The sequence below is a fragment of the Oryctolagus cuniculus genome, chromosome 18 (genome assembly GCF_964237555.1).
Source record: "Oryctolagus cuniculus chromosome 18, mOryCun1.1, whole genome shotgun sequence".
Classification (NCBI taxonomy): Eukaryota; Metazoa; Chordata; class Mammalia; order Lagomorpha; family Leporidae; genus Oryctolagus; species Oryctolagus cuniculus.
The window spans coordinates 34,785,923-34,809,441 of record NC_091449.1 but is presented as its reverse complement, the minus strand read 5'-3'; the positions used below and the strand labels follow the sequence as shown (position 1 = coordinate 34,809,441).

At 52.8% G+C, this 23,519-nt stretch overlaps 2 long non-coding RNA genes across 2 annotated transcripts in view; one reads left to right on the top strand and one right to left on the bottom strand.

Annotated features, from left to right (window-relative positions):
• The window catches only part of LOC103348453 (uncharacterized), a 32,439-nt gene extending 26,106 nt beyond the window's left edge, over positions 1-6,333 (bottom strand). Inside the window, exon 1 of the long non-coding RNA XR_011384038.1 lies at positions 6,261-6,333. This is a non-coding gene — a long non-coding RNA (uncharacterized lncRNA). The remainder of the gene's footprint in view (positions 1-6,260) is intronic.
• Positions 6,334-6,440: 107 nt separating this feature from the next.
• On the top strand, positions 6,441-12,511 carry LOC138846515 (uncharacterized). The gene is made up of 2 exons (XR_011384037.1): positions 6,441-6,694; positions 8,810-12,511. It is a non-coding gene; the product is annotated as an uncharacterized lncRNA (long non-coding RNA).
• The last annotated feature ends 11,008 nt before the right edge of the window (positions 12,512-23,519 follow it).

Sequence of the window (23,519 nt, the reverse complement as noted above, 5' to 3'; positions counted from 1 at the left end):
AGACATCCTGTCATCGGTATTCCTAAAGTGTTGTGGTGCTTGGGGCCTCCCTTACCCTAGTTACTCACTGGAACAAGACGGGTGTGCTACTACCTGCGGTGGCATCACTCATGAGCATGCGCCTGTGGGCCGACAGCTCTGTGCAAAGGGGAGACAAGTCCTGGTTGCAGCTGGAGGAGGCTGTAACTTACAGTGGGAGGAGGGAACCAGCTGACCACCACCCGCACACACACACACTTTCCACAAACAGTGCAGCCATCCCCTATGTCCCTCTCTCTTATATCTGTGTTCTTTGTTTCTGAGAAAAAGACATAAGACTGGAGAGGAGGTATCCAGCTCATGCCTTGGCATAAAAGATAGATTGACTGGCTGTTAAAACCACAGCATAGATATTCATAGGGCCCCCTCTGCCTCTGACAGTCTAGCTAAGATTGTGCAATGATTTCAAGGGTCCCCTGATTTGGGGGACCACCTCAGGCTCCAGGACCCTGCCTCTGCTGATTTGGAGACTTTTAGGAATAATCCAGTGTGGTTCCAGCTTATACTGGGTCAAAGCAACCAAGAAGCTACAAGGCGAGGGTATCCACGGATGCAGCATGCACGGTTCACGGGAAGCAGTGTGGATCTGAAGACCTGAGCACCATGGGGAAGCAGGCACGTGGATACCAGGCACCACGTGGGCAGCAGGGAGAGAGCCCTCGGTGTATTTGGATGTGCTTGGGAGTGGTGAGCACTGGGGTACCCATGACCTTCACCATGGCTCAGCTGGACGGGGGAGACTCGTGGGGAAAGTTTCGGGCTGTCCTCCTCCAGGGCAACCTTGTAGAGGTAGTGGGGGAAGCAGCTAGTTGTGCAAGGCGTTTGCTGGCTCAGGGCTGATCTTGAGCTCTGGGGCTCCATCTACGTGTGAGCGTCCCCTCAGTGGAGCAGAGCTCGAGGGAGGCTGCTGGAAAGATGCAGAGGAGATGACGAGTGCCCATGGGATGGGACAACGAGGAGCCCACGTCAGTGTAGGGGCCTTTCTAGCAAGGAGACTGGAGTGGCCTTCCAGTGCCCAGCACTCACGCGAGAGGAAGTCACTGGTGGACACAGAGTGAAGAAGAGGAGTAGCCAGAGGGAGTTGTGGGACCCCTTCATCCTCTTCCCAGTGAGTCCCAGGCCACCTCTGCACCTGCACAAGGGGCCTCTCAGGCCAGCTCACCTCTCCCTTCCATGCACCTTGATTTGCATCCTATTTGCATAGAGACTGGCCTTCTCCTCTTAGGCCCTCTGCTTCATGAAGTAGCATTTGCCTGGCTATGCCAACTCCAACCTCACATGCCCTCAGAGGTTATTCTCACTGCCCCCATGAGGTGCCTCACTCCCAGGGACATGACCCTGGCCGTCCTAGCCTGATAAACCAGGCCAAGAGGAGCAGAACAATGCATTTCACAGAAGGTGCTGTTCAACCTCCAGTCTACTTGACTTACTTTCCGAGCGGATGGGATCCACACATGGGCCCAGGAAAGCTGTTGCTCCATGGTGTCACAACTCCTTGACCACAGCCAGTTGTAGCAGGGTATTTATTTACTCGACCCTGGGAGAGCCAAGCCATCGGTGGCCAACATGCATTCAGATTTTTTTTATTGCCTAATTATTTGAACAGTGCAGGGAGTTTTGAGCTGAGTCAAGTGAGAGCAGAACACTGGAGAGAGATTCCAAGATCTGCTGCCAGCGAGATTCCCCACAGCTGCCCTAGTTCCAGCCTTCTCTAGCCTCTTGTCCTTAAGTCTGAGTACTTCCGCGCCAGACTCCAGACGCCCCAGCCAAGTACCATTTGATCTGTCTGGTGGTTCTGGCTGAGGTTTCGGCCAGCCCACTGAGGAGCTTTAAGACCCAGGGCAAGAGAGCCAGCACCCTGGGGTCCTCCCTGGGGCCAGCTTCTGGCAGGACCGCTCTGTCTTCTTCAGAAATCCCGAATGTCGCGCATGCGTTGTAGTTCTTTTACTTACAGGCATGTTCAGCCACGTGGCTTGGGGAAAACCTCTGAGATGGTGAGTGGCGACAAGGACAGCCAGCGGACTAGAAGTGGAGCAACAGCCTGGTGTGGCCAAAGACCTCAGGCTTTAAGTCAACTGGGTGCAAATCTAAGCTCCACCACTTCCCAGCAGTGACTCTAGGCAAGACACCTACACTCGCCTGTTTATTCAGCCGATATCTATTGAGCCCCTACTATGCGCCTGATTGAGGATTGAGGACTGAGCCCTGGGGCTACACCAGGAATAGACCAGTCACACTCCCCCTCTACAAAGCTTCAAAGGAGTGGGCCACTGGGCACAGCTACCCTCTCTGTAATGCTAAGACTGTGTTGAGAACTTGGGAGATCACAGCAATGCCGCCGGGCAGGTGTATGTCATGGGCCTCCATGGACATGATGTATGTTCCCTTCCACCAGGGACAACAGCCAGAGCATCTTGGTGTTTCCTAGATCACAACATTTTCTGCATCTGCATGTTTTCTTCAACATCCAAGAAGTGCTGATTGAGAATCAGCTGCCTGGCACTGTTTCGGGTTCATCAGTGAGAAAGATCTCTGGACTCATGGAGGAACAAGCTGGAGCCAGATCATGATCACTGGGGAATCAAAGACACAAACTACACAACGTCTCCACAGGGAGCCTCTGAGCAAAGGACCTGATGCAGGTGCTGTACCTGGGAGGTTGTCCCAGGAAGCAGAGGTGAGGAAGAGGGGAAGGAGAGGCTGGACAGAGGTGAGAAAGACAGTGGAAGATGCATTTTAAGGAACTGGTGTGGGCAACTGAGGCTGCACTGGGACCGTCTGAGCTTCATGGTAATGAGCACCCAAGGAGGCAGCATTTGATGGCTCAGTAGTTGAGTTTTTACCACCGGCATAGGAGACCCAAGTTGAGTTCTCAGCTTCTGGCTTCAGTCCTGGCTGTTGTGGCCATTTCAGGGGTGAGCTACAGATAGGGTGCTCTCTTGTAAATAAATATTTAAGTTTCTGTAATGGCACACAGACATAGATCTAACCCAAGACCATTTATAAATCAGTGAGTGAAGCAGACCTTAAATTGTGTTACAATTGGGATAGACAGAAAGTAAGGAAGAAAAAGAAAAGTGGCCCTACAGTGCTCACTAGGTACAAAGCACCAGACCCAAGAGGCGCAGTGAGGTATCAGGTAACAGGGTCTCCGATTAGTACTCATGCTTCAAAACCAGGTCACGGAATTCACAGCCTTACGATGGCTCCACGATACCTCCCCAGAGCTTTGCTTGTGTGTTTTTTTTTTGGGGGGGGGATTTATTTATTTGAAAGGCAGAATGTCAGAGGAAAGAGTAGGAGACAGAGAGAGATCGTCCATCCGCTGGTTCATTCCCCAGATGGTGGCAACAGCCAGGTCTGGGACAAGCTGAAGTCAGAAGCCTGGAACTCCATCCTGGCCTTCCATGCGGGTGGCAGGGGACAGACTATGGGGGCCCTTTGCTGCTGGGTTTGCAGGTGCACACGCAGGAAGCCAGAATGGAAGTAGAGCAGCAAGGACTGGAAGCTGTGTCACAGTGCCAGCCCCGGCCTCCCCAGATCTTGATGCTTGCAGGTGTGAGCTAAACACCAACCGTCATGCAAGGTGCAGCCCTCGCTCCCAGCTTGGGCACGGGATGTGGACTCCTGGAAGTGAGCTGGAAAGCACCTTGCTGTGATCCTGGATGGCTTTTGAGACAATTGCAGCATTCCTGGTGGCTCACACGGCATGTATTAATCCTAAAGTGACGAACCAGGAAGATGCATGCCCAGAATACCAGATACTGGCTGATTTTCTCACTATCGCTCTTCTCTTCAATGGCGTAATTTCTGCTGTAAGAATGTTTATTTTAATGCCCTGTGGGACTCTCTACAAACTACCATCATATTGAATATTAGAAAAATGGAACCTGGAACTATTTTCATTTTTTAAGAATTGACCCACAATATTTTCTTTTTAAAAGATTTATTTAATTATTTGAGATGCAGAGTTACAGATAGACAGAGGGAGAGACAGAGAGAGTGGTCTTCCATCCATTGGTTCACTCCTTCAAATAGCCGCAATGTAATGGTTGGAGCTGGGCAGATCCAAAGCCAGGAGCCAGGAGCTTCCTCTGGGTCTCCCACACAGATGTGGGAGCCCTAGCACTCGGGCCATCTGCTACTGTTTTCCTAGGCCAGCAGCAGGGAGCTGGATGGGAAGTGGAGCAGCCGGGACTCAAACCGGCACCCATATGGGATGCCAGCACTGCAGGCCCAGGGCTTAACCCATTGTGCCATAGCACTGGCCCTCTGGTCAACATTTTCTAAACACCAATCTTCATTCTCTGCAGCCATACAGTTCTGCTCCTGAGTAAACATTGAACAAAAATGAACATACCTGTTCACCAAAATGTGTAAGAATGGAGTGGTGCTTCCAGCCCCAAATCAGGAGTGATGCTGAGACCCAAAGCCAATAATTGAATTACAAGGGCCAGTGCTGTGGCATAGCGGGTAAAGCCATTACCTGTGGTGCCAGCATCCCATATGAGCACCGGTTCGAGTCCCAGATGCTCCACTTCTGATCCAGCTCTCTGCTATGGCCTGGGAAAGCAGTAGAAGATGGCCCAAGTCCTTGGGCCCTTGCACCCAAGTGGGAGACCTGGAGGAAGTTCCTGGCTTCAGATCAGACTTTGCAGTCATTTGGGGAGTGAACCAGCACATGGAAGACCTCTCTCTCTCTTTCTCTCTTTCTCTCCCTCTCTCTCTCTCTCTGCCTCTGTAACTCCATCTTTCAAATAAATAAATAAAATCTTACAAAAAAAAAAAAAAAAAGAAGAAGAAATGAATTACCGTGGAGTCATTCCTTGAACTCCATCTGGTTTGGCAATGAGAATGAAAATGCCTCAGTCAAGGTCAGGGACAGGGAGGTGTCCCGGGGACAAGGAGGAGCAGTATCAAATACAGAGAAGCATACCCTGTGTGATTTGATGTTTATAATGTTCAAAAACAGGCCAGCGCCATGGCTCACTTGGCTAATCCTCCGCCTGTGGGGCCAGGACCCCGGGTTCTAGTCCCGGTTGGGACACCGGGTTCTAGTCCCAGTTGCTCCTCTTCCAGTCCAGCTCTCTGCTGTGGCCAGGGAGTGCAGTGGAGGATGGCCCAAGTGCTTGGGCCCTGCACCCGCATGGGAGACCAAGAGGAAGCACCTGGCTCCTGGCTTCGGATCGGCACAGCGCCGGCAGTAGTGGCCATTAGGGGAGTGAACCAACAGAAGACCTTTCTCTCTGTCTCTCTCTCACACTAACTCTGCCTGGCAAACAAAACAAAACAAAACAAACAGGCACTGCTAGGGGTTCGAAGTCAGGATTGTTTTTTAGCCCTAGGTTGGTAGCTGAGAATGGGAGGGGCCAGATTTGAGCCCGGCTGAAGCCAGGAGCTGGGGACTCCATTGTGACGTCTCACGTGGCTGGCAGGGGCCCACATCCCTGGACCATCATTTGCTGCCTTCCCCGGTGCCATTAGCTGCAAGCTGGACCAGAAGCAGAGCAGCCAGGCCTCAACTGGCACTCAGATAGGAGATGTGGGTGTCCCACGCTGGGACTTAACCTACTACTCTGCCATGCTGGCCCCGTGACCAGCATTTTATAAAAGACAAATCATCGGGGTGGCGTTGTTGTGCAGTGGGGTAAGCGCTCCTTTGCGATGCCTGCAGCACATCCGGGAGTGCCTGGGACCAGGTCCTGCCTCTGCTCCAGATTCAGCTGCCTGGTAACGTGCCTGCGAGACAGTCAGATGAGGCAGCGCAAGTACTTGGGTTCCTGCCACCCACGTGGAAGACCTGGTTGGAGTTCCTGGCTCCTTTCTCAGTCCTGGCCCGGCTGTTGTGGGCGTTTGAGGAGTGAAACTGTAGATGGAAGATCTCTATCTCTGTCACTCTGCCTTCCAAACAAATAAATAGATAAAGCTTAGAAAAAGACACAACATGTCCCATCACGTTGTACAATAACAGTACAATGGTAGAAGATGATAAGGATGAGGATTGTGCGATGACATGAAACACTGTTTTAATTATATAAATATGTTCGTGCTGGCTTGACATGCAATTTAAAAAAAAATGATGAATTTATGATAAGAAATTGAAAGTTTGAAAATTTCCCCCAGGGCAGCAGGGCCTGGGTTTGCCACGGGGAGCCTACCATTCAGATCTTACTCTCTAGAAGTTGGGAGTGGGAGGTGAGTTCATCTGGCTTTTCTCTTACCTGTCAGGAGAACCCAGGTGAAGCCAGGTGCTTACCCCTGGGGTTGGGGATGTGTATCTGTGGACTCTTAGCCATGCTGGGGGTGGGGGTGGGGTGGGGTGGGGTGGGATTCGCCCATCGCCATGGTGCTCTGAGTCATGACAATGCCCAGAACCCATTCTGAGGTCCAAACTCTGTCCCAAAGCTCTGAGATCCCCTGGAAACCTTTAGCTTGTGAGTCCAGATGTGACTCCCAAGGGCACCCCAAGGACTGAGTCTTCAGTCCTCCCACACCCCTGGCTGTGGTTACTGCTGAACCTGGAAAGACGGCTGCAGACCCTACAGAGCCACCCTACTGCCTGGGGCTGGGGCTCCTTCCTCCTGGTGACAGGGCCACGCGGCTGACTTCCGAGGGTGGTGCCTCAGGACGGTCCTTCTTGGATGGCGGCCTAGGGGTGAGCACCATCACCTTCCAACCCGCAGGGGAGCTGAGGCTGCCGGTGCTCGCCCGCATCCCATGGCCCGCCTGAGCGCCTCGGCAGCATCTGCTCCCATCTCAGCCACTTGGCCCTGACTCTACACTGCGCAAGTTCTCTGGCAGCAAAGAACTGGGGAGTTGTCAGTTTGGGGGTGAACTTCAACCCAACCTCCGTTCTCCAGGAGCAGAATGAGCTCCACACTCTCAGCATGGATCTAGCAATGATGTCTTGCCATGGAGAGGTGTGGCGGAGAGGATGGCCTGGAATGCAGGAACAGGAGGGAGGACGGGGACTCTTCAGAGACCTGCGGCCATCATCCTCGCCGTGATGGTTCTTCCTTGTTTGCTGTCAGCCCGGGGCTGTTCCCAGCTGGGCGGTACCCGAGCCTGGCACTGAGAGCTGTCTCTCCCACGCCTTTCTCCCCACCCCCAGCTCTCCACAGTAGCAGGAGCGTGCAGGCTACAAGTGCCAGAATCATATCACACTGAGCCTGCTAATCCTGCTTACCCTCAGATGTGGTTAACTGGGGGGTGGGAGAAGCCAGGGGAGGGGGATTGCCAAGTTGCAAATACAGGGCAGCGAAGCCGAGCTGCCTCAAGCCTGCAGCCAGGAGCAAACGGGAAACAAATTAGTTCAATCCCAGAATGTAAACGGGCATTGACAGAGACGCATGCAAGAGCCAGGCAAAGAAAGTGGGTGGCAATTTCTCATCTAGTTAGCATGGGAATCAATGCCACGGGGCACAGGCCACAGAGAAGATGCTGCGTGCAGCTGCCAGTGTAGGCCCTGGGGCCGGGGATCCCCCCTAGGTGCTGGGATCAGCTTTGGGGGAGGGGCTGTGTCCTCAGATGTATCTCACCCGTGGCTTATGATGCCTCGGGAGTCCTGCAGGAGCGCTCGAATCAGGGATGTGGAATTTTAGGACCAGAAGATCATTTCCCCAGAGATTTTCATGCCTGAATTCTGTGAGTGTGTTCGGGGGTGGGGTGGAGTGGGGTGGGGAGGTACTATACGGATGGGGACTCCCAGCATCAAACAGAGCTCTCATCTGTTTCGGATTAGGTTGAACCACATGAAATTGCCAATTTTGTTGGTAAGAAGCAGCTCACTGTTGGGAATTTCATTTGCTTCTGTGGGAGGCAGACAGGGTGAGATCCTGCTCAAATCACCAGCTCCAGGAGTAGGGCGTGGTGATGGGAGGCAGTCCCCTTCTCCATCCCTGGCCCTGAAACAGGGCTTGGTGGTACATGGAGCTAGACCATCAAGTGAATGGAGCAGGTGTAAATATCTGGGTGGATTCCTTCCTACTCTCACATTTATTCAAGAACTGGCATTAGTGTGCATCAGGTGCTGGGCTAAGTGCTGGGTTATAGCCATGAAACAGGACTTTATAGAAATGTGATTAGGGGTCAGGTATTTGGCCTGGGATACCTGCATGCCACAGGGGGGTGGTAGGGTTCCAATCCTGCTCCACCCCTAATTCAAACTTCATGGTAATGAGCACCCAAGGAGGCAGCATTTGATGGCTCAAGTAGTTGAGTTTTTACCACCGGCATAGGAGACCCAAGTTGAGTTCTCAGCTTCTGGCTTCAGTCCTGGCTGTTGTGGCCATTTCAGGGGTGAGCTACAGATAGGGTGCTCTCTTGTAAATAAATATTTAAGTTTCTGTAATGGCACACAGACATAGATCTAACCCAAGACCATTTATAGATCAGTGAGTGAAACAGACCTTAAATTGCGTTACAATTGGGATAGACAGAAAGTAAGGAAGAAAAAGAAAAGTGGCCCTACAGTGCTCACCAGGTACAAAGCACCAGGTGTACTGCTATGGAGGGAGCAGAGCTGCGAAGAAGCAACCCAACTGCCAAGGGAAGAGGGTGTGGTAGACTGTGCACTGCCCGTGAAAATTCTGTGCCTCTCCCTTGGAAGGGTGTTCCTGCTCTCATCTGCTGAGCCTGGGCATGGCTGTGTGACTTGTTTCCATCAACGACATGTGTGCACAAGTGATGGGTGCCTTCCAGGTCGAAGTTGCAAGAGTCAGAGCATTGTGCTGTCTTCCTTTGGCCACAACCACTGCTTCTCCATTAGCAGAGTCCCTAAATGAAGGCCACCTGGAGCAGAGACCTAGAACCCTGACGACAGCTGTGAGATGTGAACAAGAAGGAAACGTTGGTGGATGTTTCTCCCTGCAAAGTACAAGGTGTTCGTTTTAGGCAAGTATCAGCTTTCCTGACTGATATAACAAACATGCACATGCATGCTCCAAGTAGTATAAAGCAAGATTCTAGTCTTCTCTCTTGCTCCCCAGTGCCAAGTACAGTGTCTTCCAGAGGGAAGACACTTGGAAGTGATGTGCACGGATGAGTCCACACAGAATGTGGGAACTGCCATGGAGAAGGGCACTCATTGTGCCCCGAGAGGTCAGGGAGGGAAAAGGTCACCTTAGACTCAAGAATGAGGACACCTACAGCCTGGGCTGACCCACCCTCAACGCTCCTCCACTTGTGGTGGCTCGAACTTGTCAATTGAGAATATCATAAGCCAAAAAAATGTACTTAACGTTAGTAGTTTTTAAAAAATATCTGTGTATTTGAAAGTCAGAGTTACACAGAGAGAGGGAGAGACAGAGACCAGGCAAGAGAGGTCTTCCATCTGCTGATTCACTCCCCAAATAGCCACATAGCCAGGGCTGAGCCAGGCCAAAGCCAGAAGCCAGGAACTTCTTCCAGGTATCCCACATGGGTGGCAGGGGCCCAAACACTTGGGTCCTCTTTTATGGCTTTTCCCAGGCTATTAGCAGGGAGCTGGATGAGAAGTGGAAGAGCCAGGACTCGAGGGGCGCCCATATAGGATATTGACATTGCAGTCGGCAGCTTAACCTGCTATGCCACAATGCTGGCCCCTGATATGAGTACTTCAGAAAGATCATGGAGAAAGGGCACTGGGGAGCAGTGCTATGACACCCCTTGGGACACTCACATAAACTAGCAGAGTACCTGGGATCAAGTCCCATGGCCAGTTCCCATCCAGCTTCCTGCTGGTGTGCACCCTGGAAGGCAGCAGGTGATGGCTCCAGTCAGGTCCCTGCCATCCACACAGGAAACCCAGATGCAGTTTCTGGCTCCTGGGTTTAGCCTGGCCCTGACCCGGCTGTTGTAGGCATTTAGGATATGAGCCAGAGAGGATAGAAAATTTCCCTCTCCAAACCCACACACAGTCATTCTGCCTTTCAAATAAATAAAAATTAAATATTTTTTCTAAATCGGTCATGGAAAATGGAATTAAAAGGTAAGTTTGCAAACAAGTCTTGAAATCCCTGCATACTTGCGGTCTTCAAAAATTCATGGGAAATGTGTATTATGAAAAATGTTCACATGGGATTTCAAAACTTTTTACACCAAAGTAAACCAGTCTTTTAATTCCATCTTCCACACATTTTTGAAAGTCCCCTCTTCCACCTCCACTAGGAAACAGCCTCATTCAGCAACACGGACGGACGGACGCTGCAGTCTGCCTTGCTTCCTTCCTGAGAGACTGACAGAGAGCTGCGGCTCCTGCTGCTGCCCAGGATTGCAAAAGAAAATCATTTTGCATATGACTCGCCTGGGAAAAGATCCAAATTCAAAAATTCCTTGAAATTCATTTATTTATTTGAGAGACAGAGAGAGTTTTCCCACCCACTGTTTCACTCCCTCAATGCCTGTAACATCCAGGGGCTGGGCTAGGCTGAAGCCAGGAACTAACATTTCTATCCAGGTCTCCTACGAGAAGGGCAGAGACCCGGTCACTTGATTGCTGCTGCCTCCCAGGACCCGCATCAGCAGGAAGCTGGGATAAGAAGCACAGCCGAGACTCAAGCCCAGGCAATGCTATGTGGATGCAAGCTTCGTAATCTCACCCTTAAAACTGAAATTTTGCAGTACGATTGGACACCATCATGAAACTGAAAAATCGAGGCAAATCTTCCTATGCTGGGACCATCTGTACTACTACGATCCTTGTTTTAATTCTGGTCCAAGCTGTGTCTGGGGAATAGTGTGCATTCTCTGTACTATAAGACACATGGACGCTTGCAGCTGTGGCCTCACTCTCACAACTCATGACCAGAGAAGGGAATATGTCCCTCTAGGCTCTCATTTTTAAAAGCCCAAGAAAGACTGTTGGCCCAGTAGGGGGTCACATGTTTTCCCTTGAACCAATCATTGTGGTCTCTGGGAAAGATCTAGCTAAACGGCCCAGCTCCGACTTGGTCCTCTCCATCTGCCCAGGAAAGGTGGCATCTATTACAGGAAGTACAGCAGTCAGAGTCATTGTGAGCCAGGCACACTCCTCATGTTTGTAAGTTCAATGTAATCATTTATTGAGCACCTACTGTATGCAAGACACTATCCTTGGCACATACTCAGTTGAGGGGATTGAGGAGGCAAGAGCAAGAGAGAAGTGTAGCCCAGCCCAGGTCTAGTCCCCCTGCAGGGATTCCTGTGACACACCCTGCCCTAAAATAGGTCCCTCCGCCCCCAAAGCTCTGGTCCCCTGGCCCCAATGCCAAAGGAGTTAAAAGGCAATGCAGCTCTCTCTTGAGCCCGAGAGCCGAGTTGGATGAGGATGAATGGGGCTCTGTGAGGCGGCTTGTAGCGCTCTCAACTCTGCTCTGCCGCCACACACTGTGTTCTTGCGGCTCTGTCTCCTCTTCCATGTTTATAGCTCTGGGCAGCTGCTGTCGCCCACCTCCTCCCCAGATGCCTCCAGGGGACAGAGATGAAGCCACTCGACTCTAGGACGTGTGACCTGACTCTGTCCACAGTCAGAGGCTCCACGCAGAAGGCACCAAAGCTTGAGGGCTGGGGACCTGGGACACTGGGGCAGCTGGGGATGCGCTGGGCTGTCGGTGGCAGTGAGTATGGCTGCAGTGATTTAAATCACGGTTCATTTTTCCTTTGTAGCCAGAAGTCCAGCTTTAGCGGCTTAACCGCAAAAGGGCCAGCAACTCTCTGTGGGCCTTTTCTGCATTTTGCAAGGCAGCCGCATCGTGCTGGGCATCACACCTGTCGGCAGGTGAGGTGATGGATAGAGGTAGGGACAGGGGGATGGGGACAAGTACTGGCTGTCTCTTTAATCAAGAGGTGCGAAACTCCCGAGCAGGCACAGGACTCATTGGTCAGATAAGGAGAAACTGAGAAAACCCCCTTTGCTACTCCAGTATTCACAGAGGAAAGCAATAAATGAGAAGTGTTGGGAATAATCCCCAGTCTGCTGGTTAACTTCCGGTCTGCTCCAGGAAGCCCCATGGACTGGCTGGCTAGGACTTGTATAGCACAAAGTACAGGTGTCCCTCTGAGCCCATGGGGAATTGGGTCGAGGATCCCTCCAGGAATACCAAATCCAGCACATACGTGCCCTTATACAAAACGGCCTGGTATTTACGTGTAAGCTGTGCACGCCCTCCCGTCTACTTTAAATCACCTCCAAGTCGCTTCTGCTACCTGATCCCATGCCAGTGCTGTGCCAATAGCTGTTCTACTATGCTGTCTAGAAAATAATGACGTGCAAAAGAATCTGAAGACATTCTTCATATTTTTTCAAATATTTCCCCTCTGCTGTTGGTGGAGTCCATAGACGCAGACGCCCCAGCTACAGAGGGCCAGATGTGCCACAGACTGAACAGACTGGGAAACCGAAATGTATGGTCTCCTGGTTCTGCAGGCTACACGTCCAAGATGGCGCTGGGGCAGAGGGGGCCCATTCCATGCTACCCTCCCCCGCCCCGCCCCAAGCTACCAGCAGTTAACTGGTCATCATTGGCAATGTCTGGCTTGTAGAAGCAGCACCCTCCGCTGTGTCTTATCCTCACCAGCATTTTCTCTGGGTGTGCGCCTGCCTCTGCAGTTCCCCCTTTAATTGGGATGCCAGCCGTGCTGCATTTGAGCTTGCCCTGATGACTTCGTTTCAGTTAGATTACCTGTGCCAAGTCCCTGCTTCGAGATCATTTTCTGTGGCACTGGGTGTAGGCTGGGTCCTCAGGATATCAACTTGAGGGGGACACGATTCAGCCCACAGCACCCCAGCTTCCTCCTGGAACAAGAGCCTAACGAGGGATCATCCCACACTGCAGTGAGCTTCGGTGGGTCATCCACAGGAGGAAGTACCCACACGGAGCCACTAAGGGCAGCAAGCCCCATGGCTCCACGCCTCTATGGCTGAGGCCAAGGTCAGGGCCAATGAAATGAAGGTGAGGCCAAGAAAGAGAGGAACCCCGTAGCACCCAGGCCCCTGAGTTTGGTGTCACCAAGATGATGCTTGTGGATTTCCAGCCCACAGCCTGTGCGGCAGACATTACCAAGAACCTTCTGGCTGGCCCTCATGCTCCAAGATCGCCCCCTCCCACTGCCGGCTCAGGGCAGCTGGCCCCGTGAGGGGTACGCTGTCCGCACATCTGTACTTCTGGGGAGGCAGCCCTGAGCAGTCCCCAGGGAGAGGCAGAGGAGGGCTCCCCAGACCCGGCTGGGCCCAGTCTCTTCTGCACCTCCTTCCATGGGGGTCACTTCCTATTCCCGTGAGAGCGGGTCACGTGGCCATCCCGGGTCCCTCGGGGCCTCTCCAGCTCCGCCCTTCAGTGTTTTGGGTAAATTACACGGCTCCTGTGGTGGTGGGGCCTTTATTGTTCTGCCAGGACATCTCCCTTTGTCACAAAAACAATAACTTGTTGTAAGTAGTACTTTTTTAGGTTTACCAAGCAGACAGACTAATTGTATCTTTTAATCTGGGTCAAACTGCTCTTGCTTATTACAAATTGGCTCTGGATTCTTAAAAAAAAAAAAAAAAAGGTGGGGGGGGCACCGCAGGGAGCATTTGCCCATAATTTAGAAGCAGAATTCCCTTCAGACAAACACTGTCAGGCTGCGGAGTGATCTGGGAGCCTGCCCGATTCTCCCCATCTTCAGGCTCGGCTGGACCTCGAGGGAAGTCGAGGGACATAAGATGCTCCCCATTGCAGTCTGGCATCAGATTTGTATGAGCTGAACCAGAGACGCACCCCCTCGTACAACTGGGTGCAGAACCGGGGGTAGCAGGCTAGATCAGGGCTCCTGAAGGGATGAGGACCTAACCCCCAGAACCCATACATAGCACCTTCTCCAGGAGAAAAAGATCTCTGCTGATTTGACTAAGGATCTCACCCTGGATTGTTTTGGGGCCCTAAATGCAGTCACAGGCTCCTTTATAAGAGAAAGACAGGGCTGGTGCTATGGCATAGCGGGTTAAAGACCTGGCCTGGGCACCGGTTCGAATCATGGCTGCTCCACTTCTGATCCAGCTCTTTGCTCTGGCCTGGGAAAGCGGTAGAAGATGGCCCAAGTGCTTGGGCCCCTGCATCCCTGTGGGAGATCTGGAAGAGCTCCTGGCTCCTGGCTTCGGATCTGCTCAGCTCTGGCCATTGTCGTCATTTGGGGAGTGAACCAGTGGAATGGAAGACCTCTCTCTCCTTCTCTCTCTCTCTCTCTCTCTCTCTCTCTCTCTCTCTCTCTCTGGCTCTACCTCTGTCTGTAACACTGTCTTTCAAATAAAGGATAAGAGGACCATTTCTTTCCAGCCACTGAAGCTTTGACCTTCTGAATCTGCAAAACCAGCTCACAACAGATAAATTAACAGGAAAAAAGATGTAAATATTAATCTACTCTTCGTGCAAGTATGACGCTCTAAGAGGGCTGGATGGTTGAAGCTTAAATACCCTCTGCACAGAAGAGGGAAGAGGGAACCAGAGGCAGTTCTAGAGGAAGAAGAAATGACTTTTCTGGGAGATGAGGGACCCCAAAGAGCAGTAAATAGTCAGGGACAAAGGCCCCTTGGGCTTTGAATGTGGAACCCACTCTAGTCTTTGCCCATGAGAGAGAATTTTCTGGAAGAACTGGCCTGTTGGGAGATGGGAAACTTCGGATAAAGCCGTTGCTGTGGTTTTGGAGGGAAACAGGGGTGGGAAATGGGGTAGGGGAAGGAGAGCACCAGGGAAGTCGGAGATGCCTTGGTTCCGCCTTGGTTCAAAGCTCGGAGACACCAGAGCAGCACGCTTTGGAACACTGTTGTCTGAGCCCACACCCTTGTGCTGTCTGAGCCCAACCCATGTGTTGTCACAGCCTACACCCTTGTGTTGTCTGAGCCCACACCCTTGTGTTGTCTGAGCCCAACCAATGTGTTGTCACAGCCTACACCCTTGTGAGTCTGAGCCCACACCATTGTGTTGTCTGAGCCCAACCCATGTGTTGTCACAGCCTATACCCTTGTGTTGTCTGAGCCCAACCCATGTGTTGTCACAGCCTATACCCTTGTGTTGTCTGAGCCCACACCCTTGTGGTGTCTGAGCCCAACCCATGTGTTGTCACAGCCTATACCCTTGTGTTGTCTGAGCCTACACCCTTGTGTTGTCTGAGCCTACATCCTTGTGTTGTCTGAGCCTACATCCTTGTGTTGTCTGAGCCCACACCCTTGGTCTGAGTCCATGAAAGCAGACTGGGCTTCTGGCCTCCAGAACTCCAAGACAGGCCACTTCTGCTGCTGTCAGCCAGGTGTGTGGAAAGGTGCTAGAGGAGTGGCCTTAGGAAGGGGACCCTCCAGGGGCCCCCTGTCAGGGGATCCACTGTGCCCAAGGAGGACTGTCCAAGGCTGGGGTGGTCCCCAGTGGTCCCCAATAACATGACAAGTAACACGGAAATAACAGCCCTTAGAGTAGTACTGCCTGGGCCTCCAGCGCCTGCCTCACTGCTGCCCAGTCGTGTGACCTTGGTCAAATGGCCTGACCTCTGACCTCCTTGACCCTCAGCTCTTGGTCCGGAAAGCAGGGCCAGCTGCACATCCTCTGGGGATTAAATGAGAGAACATCGGGACTGCCATTTCATTGCCTGACAACCAGTGGAGGGTATCTTTCTCTCATTTCGAAGTTTTATTGTTATCCCACTGCAGACTTTCTTGGAATATTCTGGAAGTTCCCTGGGACACTGTACATTGTCCTTCCATCCTCTGTATACCCAAGAGTTTTCCAGGTAGGGCCACCTGTGGAATTCACGGTCTCAGATCACAGAGGGTTAACTCCTTCTAACCTCACAGAAAGGACAGAGGGTGATGGAAAGCACATCGGAACCCCAGCCAGGAAGGTGCCGCCCGTAACAATGTGGGCAAGAGGGAATTTATTTCACCCAATTCACTAAGAACAAAGAACGTTCTTTGGACACAGGTAAGAGGAAAATTAGCCACATCCCAACAGCTCTCTATTCTTGTTGGTTGAGGGAAGGCTGGCATGGCCATATCCACAGTACGTTTTCAGAGTTACACCTGGACTGCCCACCTTCTAAATGTTCCAACAGTCTCATAACTGACTATCAGAACCACAAATTCTGCCATTTGAGACCTAGTCCTTTGGTGAGGGCCAACTATCACCTAGAAGCCAATTCCAGTTGTTAATGTTATAGTTGGCATTTTCCCATTTAAAATACTGCCAGTGGCTTCCAGATACTACAGGAAAAATTATAGTTTTTCCATGGTCTCCACAGCCTGCATAGTTTGACCTTCTCCTTGCTCTTAGATCTCTCTTCCAGTCGCTCAAATGTCCTGTGGTCTCTCCTGCCCTGCCCTTTGAACAAGTAGCTGCCCTATCTGGTTAGAAAGCTCGTTCTATGAACACCCGAGTTTCTGAGGATCAGGCAAAGGGATCCTGTTGTATACTCTCAGACTAAATTACACGCCCAGTGCCTGCCTTAGTGTTTCTGAGCACATATTTGATGAATGAACAAACATATGAATGAAATCAGTTCCAGATTGATGACACTAAGAACACAGTAGAATTTTCCTGTTTAATTCAAAGAGGAGTAAAGAACAAATGGAATAATTAGAAAAGGAAGAGGAGACTGAAAGAGGTTTGGTTACATGTGGAAAAAAAAAAAAAGCAGGAAGTGGTGGTGGATTTTGGCTTAAGCTAGAAAGGAACTTCTCAGGTGGGTTGTCCAAGCCTGGTGCAATGCTCTGCAGCTATGAGAACCTAAGTTTCCATATTTATGTTCTACCAATTGTACGACTGACTTCAATACGTAACATTGCCTCAAGGTCCAAAAAGATTGCAACGGCTCCAGCCATCCTATCCTCAATACAAGCTAGAAAAGGTGAGCAAAGGAGGTTAATAGTATACTGGCCAGATGAATAAGTCACATTTTAGGAGCTCTCCCAGAAGCCCTATCCAACAACTTGTGTTCGCATCTCGTTGATGATGTCTACTGGGAAATGCAAGCCCTTCGAATGCCTCTCTCCCTCACTACATCATGAGCTCCGAGGGGCTAGAGCTAGCTCTGTTCAGCTGGTGAAGCTTGGCAGAGCGGGCACACAGAGGAGTGCCACTGGTTGGACTGAGTGCGTGTGCCCACCTGCCTGTGCAGGCACAGGTGTGTGTGCCATGACTGAAGACTCACGGTAATGCACAACATAGATTCAAAAAAAGGAAGCGTCAACTTAACCAGGCGTGCTCTCGCGTTCTTGAATCTGGACAGTTACTCGGCGGTTTGCCGAAAGGGGGCCGCGTCCCAGCGTGGGACGGGAGGCGCGGAAGCACGCACACTGGGGCAAGGCAAAGAGCGCGTGGCGGGGCTCAGCAAGCGAAGCGGGAGCCCAGGAGAGGAGCCTGGGACCTGGTGCACAGCACAGTTGGCGAGCAGTGCTCTCCTGGCCCCGGGCCGGCCGTCAGCCCCCTCCGGGGGGGACCCCGGCTCGCCAGCATTGCCCTCCCTGGGAACTCGTGGCTAAGTCTTCAACCCGGCTGGCTCTGGACCCTCTGAAAGGAAAGGTTTCTGGGAAAAGGAATCAAAATTATGACAGTTCAAGGGAGCAGTTCAAATTCTCCAGGAAACGAGGTGCGCTGTGGCAACACAGGACACGGTGGACGGAGTCTGCTAGTTCCTAAGCGTCAGGTACCCTGCGGAAGCCGGGGTCCACATACTGCTGGTAGCCTCGCTGGGGTTCCTGGCTGTGAGGGAAGAAAGCACAGTCGCTTCCCATTGGACTGGAGTGAGAGAAGGGCGGGAAGGAAGAAGGGCGGGAGGGGCCTGCGGCTGCCACCTGTCCACGGTGGCCCCTGGGCCAAATGCTCCACTGACTTCGTCTCCTGACACCTCAGTCACTTCCTGAGATAGCTAGCACCATTGTTCCCATTTTACAGAGGAGCAAAACTGAGGTTGGGAGAGGTAAAGCACCTGCGAAAAGTTGCCAGACCGTAAGTACAGGCTGTCCAATCCAGATGGTGCCCGGCGAGGACGCACACCCTGCCGCCGGCCCGGGCACACCTCATCCTCTCCCAATCCTGCTGCTCTGAGCTGCACGCAGCCAGAGAAGCCCTCCGCTGAGTGGCGCAATGGTGTCACTGCTCCTGTGTGCGTGTGTGTGCGTGTGTGTGTGTGTGCGTGTGTGGTCCTAAATCACTTTCAAACACCAGGTAAGCCAGCATGAGAGGCCTCATTTCCAAGGAGACCAGTTGGAAAATATTGTAAAGGTTTGCCCAGTCACTGCTGAGGTCACAGAGCCATCAGTGCAAACGTACGTGGGCCAAAGCCATCAGAAGTACAACTCACTCATGGAAAGTGGGTCGGAGCCCACGCCAGGAAGGTGCCACCCATAACAACGGAGAGACTGCCTGCACCCAGGACCTAGCATTTCCCATCCCCCACCATGTACATACGGGCACGTGGAGACCTGTGGGGGACATCCATCATCATGGTGCTCGAACTGGGGACAAAACTGGAAACAAACTAAGTACCAGCGAGGTGGGTAGCCCAAGGGGGATCCCTGTGCTCTGAACGCTTGGGTGACAACGAAACTGAACGGTTAACCCCAGAACTCCTGGCAACAGCCCTCCAAATGGCAAAGAGCAAGAACAGCCACCAGGGACTCCCAGCAGTGCGGTGACCTTAATATTTTTAAGCTTCAAAGGCTGTGGACATAGATGGAGCAAGTGTGGGAAAATCCCCAGCCGTGGTTACCACTGGGGAGAGAGGGGAGGAATGGTATGGGCAAGAGGCTTCCGCTGAATTTGCAGTGTTTTCCTTTCTTTAAAGATTGCTTTATTTGTCTTATTTGAAAGGCAGAGTGACAGAGGGAGAGATAGAGAGCAAGAGCTCTGGTCTGCTGGTTCACTCCCCTAAATACCTGCAACAGCCAGGGCTGGGTCAGGCTGAAGCCAGGAGCCAAGAACTCCACCTGGGTCTCCCGCATGAGTGGCAGGGGCCCAAGTACTTGAGCCATCTTCTGCTGCCTTCCCAGGCGCATCAGCAGGGAAGTGGAGCAGCTGGGACTCAAACCAGCCCTCTGCGATGGGATGCAGGTGTTGTAAGCAACAGCTTATTCTGCTGCACCAAGGTGCCAGCCCCAGTGTTTTCTTCCTTAAGTGGAATGTTATGAAAACTCTCTCCATAGCTTTTTGTTATGCCTGAAATATTTCGATACAATGCAATTTTGAAAGAGGAAGAGGGAGAATAAGGGTTTTACTTTTTGTAGGAAAAACCGCTGGAGGTTACTGGCAGCTGGGAGATGGCCAGACCGTACGTAAATGCAGCAAAAGAGGTTCGTGTTGGCGGCTGGTCCGACCAGCCACACAGCTTCCCACGGCAATGCCTGCAAACAGGGCCAACCCCAGGGTGCCACCCACGGCTTGCAGGGGTGCAGAGCCGGTTCCCTGGGACGTCATGTCTGTTCCAGGTGAAAGATGGGACCGCTCCATCTCTGTCACCCGCGCAGAGAAGGAAGTGCTAGAGAGAGACAGATGAGATCATCTATTACCGCGTAGGCGAAAGATAGACCGAGGAGGCACCTGCCGCTCGCCAGATGTTCTATCAATTGTCAGAGTCGTGGGGAGGGTGGGCCGTGCTCCCTCTTCCCTGCCCACCCACCCTCAAGTGTCTCCGGGGAAGATGCAGACACAAGACCGGATTGTGGACCAGTTCCCTCAAAACTGGCCTGATGACGGGGTGCAGGTGGGGGCACGCAGGGTGGGGGCACGCAGGCAGCCACAGGGCACCCAGCTCCTGGGATGTGAGCTCCCTGAGGAGAGAGGGTGGTTTTCTGTTCGGGCCCATGACGAAGCGTAATGCATGACTCCCCAGAATACCGACACGAAAGCCCAGCCGGTGCCACAGTTGGCGTAGGACATCATCGTCACCAAACGCTTACGCTGAGCCAAGAACTTGGCTCGGAGTTGCACCACGTGTCTCTCCTTGACAGTCAACCACATCTTCACCAGCAAATGGCTCTCAACGCCTCCGTGTGCAGCAGATAAAACTGAGGCAGGGAGGGGCCTGTGACCCACTGAGGCCCCCCCAAAGAGGGGGCCCACAGCAGCCGTGTTGCCTCCTTTATGTCACCACTCACCTGTGGCCTATGTCAGCTTCACCCAGGCATCTGCTCTACAGGTGGGGGAGTGGCCGCCACCCTACGACTCCCTCATATCCTAGAAGTTCTGTGGGCAGAGGCAGCACACCCAGCACCCAGCACCCAGCACCCAGCACCCAGCACGGCTGTCCCCAGAGGCCTAGACCTTCAGAGGGGTAGCTCTAAAACAGGAGGTGGGGGAGATCTGGAACTTCCCTCAGGACCCCATAGGCTCTGCGTGGCTGCAGGACTCCTCGGAGCTAAGGAAAGGGGTGGCTTTTGGGAGAGACCCAAAGACCAGCAAGACCCAAGCCCACTTCTCCAGAGAGAGCCACAGCCCTGGGAGTCCCCAGGGCTTTCCTATCCCAGCCACTCCTACCTGGTGGCCATTGGTGATCAAGCCACACAGACTAACTCCGCACTGGTCCACGCTCAGAGCCCCCAGTGTCCAGATCCGGTCACTTCAGTCAGATCTGGGGACATCTTGGCCCCCAGGGATGTTCCATTTCACTGCCTCCGAGGGGGACCCCAGAGCTTGCCCTGCTCTAAGACTCCTGGGGGGATTCGGATGCACTTCTGGTCTGGCACACCCACGGCCTTAAGCCCTCGAATGTTCGAATGCTGCAATGGGAGGCAACTCACTTGTGGGAGAAAGGGGAGGAGAGGAGCAGGCGGTAGAGAACAGAAAGAACGATGCCCTAAAGCTCAGCTCCCATCCCCCCACCCCCACCCCCACCCCCACCCCGGACACTGGCCGGCAGTGAATTCCACGGGAGGAATTATCTAGAATGTCACAAGCTGAGGACCCACCTGAGCTCCACCCTAAACTCGCCCAGACGCCCCCCCCTTCTTAAATCATCCTAACCACAGCCAGCTTCATTTTCTTTTTCTTTTTTTTTTTTTAAGATTTAGTTTATTGATTTGAAAATCAGAATTAGAGAGGAGAGACAGAGACAGAGAGAGCACGCAAGCTTCCATCTGCTGGTTCACTTCTCAAATGGCCACACAGCCAGGACTGAGCCAGGCTGAGGCCAGGAGCCAGGAGCTTCTTTCGGGTCTCCCACATGGATGCAGGGGCCCAAGCACTTGGGCCATCTTCCACTGCTTTCCCAGGCACATTAGCAGGGAGCTGGATCAGAAGTGGAGCAACCAGGACTCAAACCGGTGCCCATAGGGGATGCTGGCACTGTGGCACTGCAGAAGGTGGCTTTACTGGCTAGGCCACAGCACCAGCCCTGCCAGGCTCATTTTCAAAGTCACATCCACTTCTCCCTACCCCCGGGGGGTTCAGGGTCTGCTCAGGCCGGGCAGCGTCCAGCACAGTGGTGCGTTTCGCACAGGTGTGCAGGTTGAATACCCGAGGTCCCGGAGTGGACAGAGCTAGCAGGGTTACTTTCTTCTGTGGCTTCTCTCCTTGGCTCAGAGAGAGCCTCTGGCTACGATTCTACACGGCCCTGCCTCTTCTCCAAAGGTCAGGGGTAGCGGTCCCTCCCTGTCATCCCTGCCTTAACTCCAGGACCCCTCTCCAGGCCATGTCTCCACACATGGTCATATTCTGCAGCTCTGAATGTTCTCGGCGCTTCAATGTAAACCCTGGGGAGGCAGTCGTGGTTTGGTCCACCCAAGGAGGGCAAACAGCTCACAGAGAAATGAGTGAGTTTAATGGCGCCGGGTGATTCTCTCCTGCTCTGGACTCTTCCACCTGGTTCTATGTTCCTTCTTACTCCTCTCTCTGACCTCCCACACTCTCCAGATCTCAGCCTGCTAGACACGTTCACATCCTCGCGTGATATCATGATTTCTCTTACGGCTGGGATGAGAGCAAATTGAAAGCATCACTCTAAGTGCGGTCGCCACAGGCAGCGTCTGTCACCGCCTCCCTCCTCGGGCTAAGCTGCATTCATGAATCGGCGCAGGACCCAGCCATCATTAGCACCAGTGGGCTCTTCTCTGAAATCTGATTCTCCTTGAATTATCACCTGAGGTAGGGCAAACAGAGGATGCAGGAAGGGACCGGCGCTGTGGCGCAGCGGGTAAAGCCACCACCTGCAATGCCAGCGTCACATATGGATGCCAGTTCGAGTCCCAGATGCTCCACTTCCAATTCAGTTTCCTGTTAATGCGCCTAGTAACGAGTGGAAGGTGGAGCAAGTGCTTGGGCCTCCACACCCACAGGGGAGCCTCAGATGGAATTCCAGCTTCCTGGTGTAGGCCTGTCCCAGTCCCAGTCAATGCAGCAACTAGGGGAGTGAACCAACAGATGCATGAGATCTCTCTCTCTCTCTTTCTCTCTCTCTCTCTCTGCCTTTCAAATGCACACATAAATCTAAAAAATAAAAAAAAAATCCATGAAATATTCTGAAACTCCGGATGGCTAGAGAGGGGCCTGCCCAGCACCATCACCCCACCAAACTAAACAACTTAGAATTCACAAACCCGGGGCAGAGGCTGAGAGAGCGGCAGGGTGGATGGAGGCCCCGGGTTTGGAGACACCCAGCCTGAACTGTCACCACTAGAAAGACAAAAGCAGCCGGTCCCTCACCCCCACCGAATCCCAGGCTCCCGGGAGAGGCTGTTTGGAAGTGGGCTCCCCCAGTGCTAGGGGAATTAAGCCCAGAATACCCTTATGATGATACAGCAGCGATCCACAGCCAGCAAACACAAGCCACGAGCATTTTTTACTAGAGACTCATTTATTTGAAAGGCAGGCACACACAGAGAGAGATCTTCTATGCATTGGTTAATTCACCAATGCTTGCAACAGCCAGGACAGGGCCAAGCCAGAAACGGGGGCCAGGAACTGCAGCCAGGTCTCCCACGTGGGTGGCAGGGACCCGAGTAACTAAGCCATCATCTGCTGCCTCCCAGGTGCATTGGCAGGAAGCTGGGTCAGGAGCGGAGGAGCTGAGGATGGACTGCAGGCACTCGGATCTGGGATGTGAGCACCCCCTGGTCCGCAGCCTATGAACAGAGAGCCCTGGAGAGCTGTGTGCAGGTTCCTGTGGACAATGACTAACGTGGTTTTCCCAGTGCTCCTCCGACCTTGGGTCAAAGCCATTTGCGAGCCAGAGGGCAGATAATACCCGGGACCTTAAAATTCCAGTCCAGAAATGGATCCTTTTGCCCAACAGACTGTTCTCTGGGAATTGGTTACTCCTTATGGGGAGACGTTTGGAAGACGCCTGGGCTCTGTCCCCTGAGTTCCGTCCCCCAGACTTCTCCCCCTTCTCCCCATGCCCACTCAGCCCCTCCAGGCCCTCCCAGCCCCACTGGGCCCAGACATGTCTGGGTCTCTCCCCACTGTCAGTGCCCCATGCCTCGGGATGTTGTCTAAAACGCTGGCCTTCCATGGATCGAATAAACACACATTGTGGCTCCTGGGGGCCAGATCCATGTGGGCTGTTCAGAG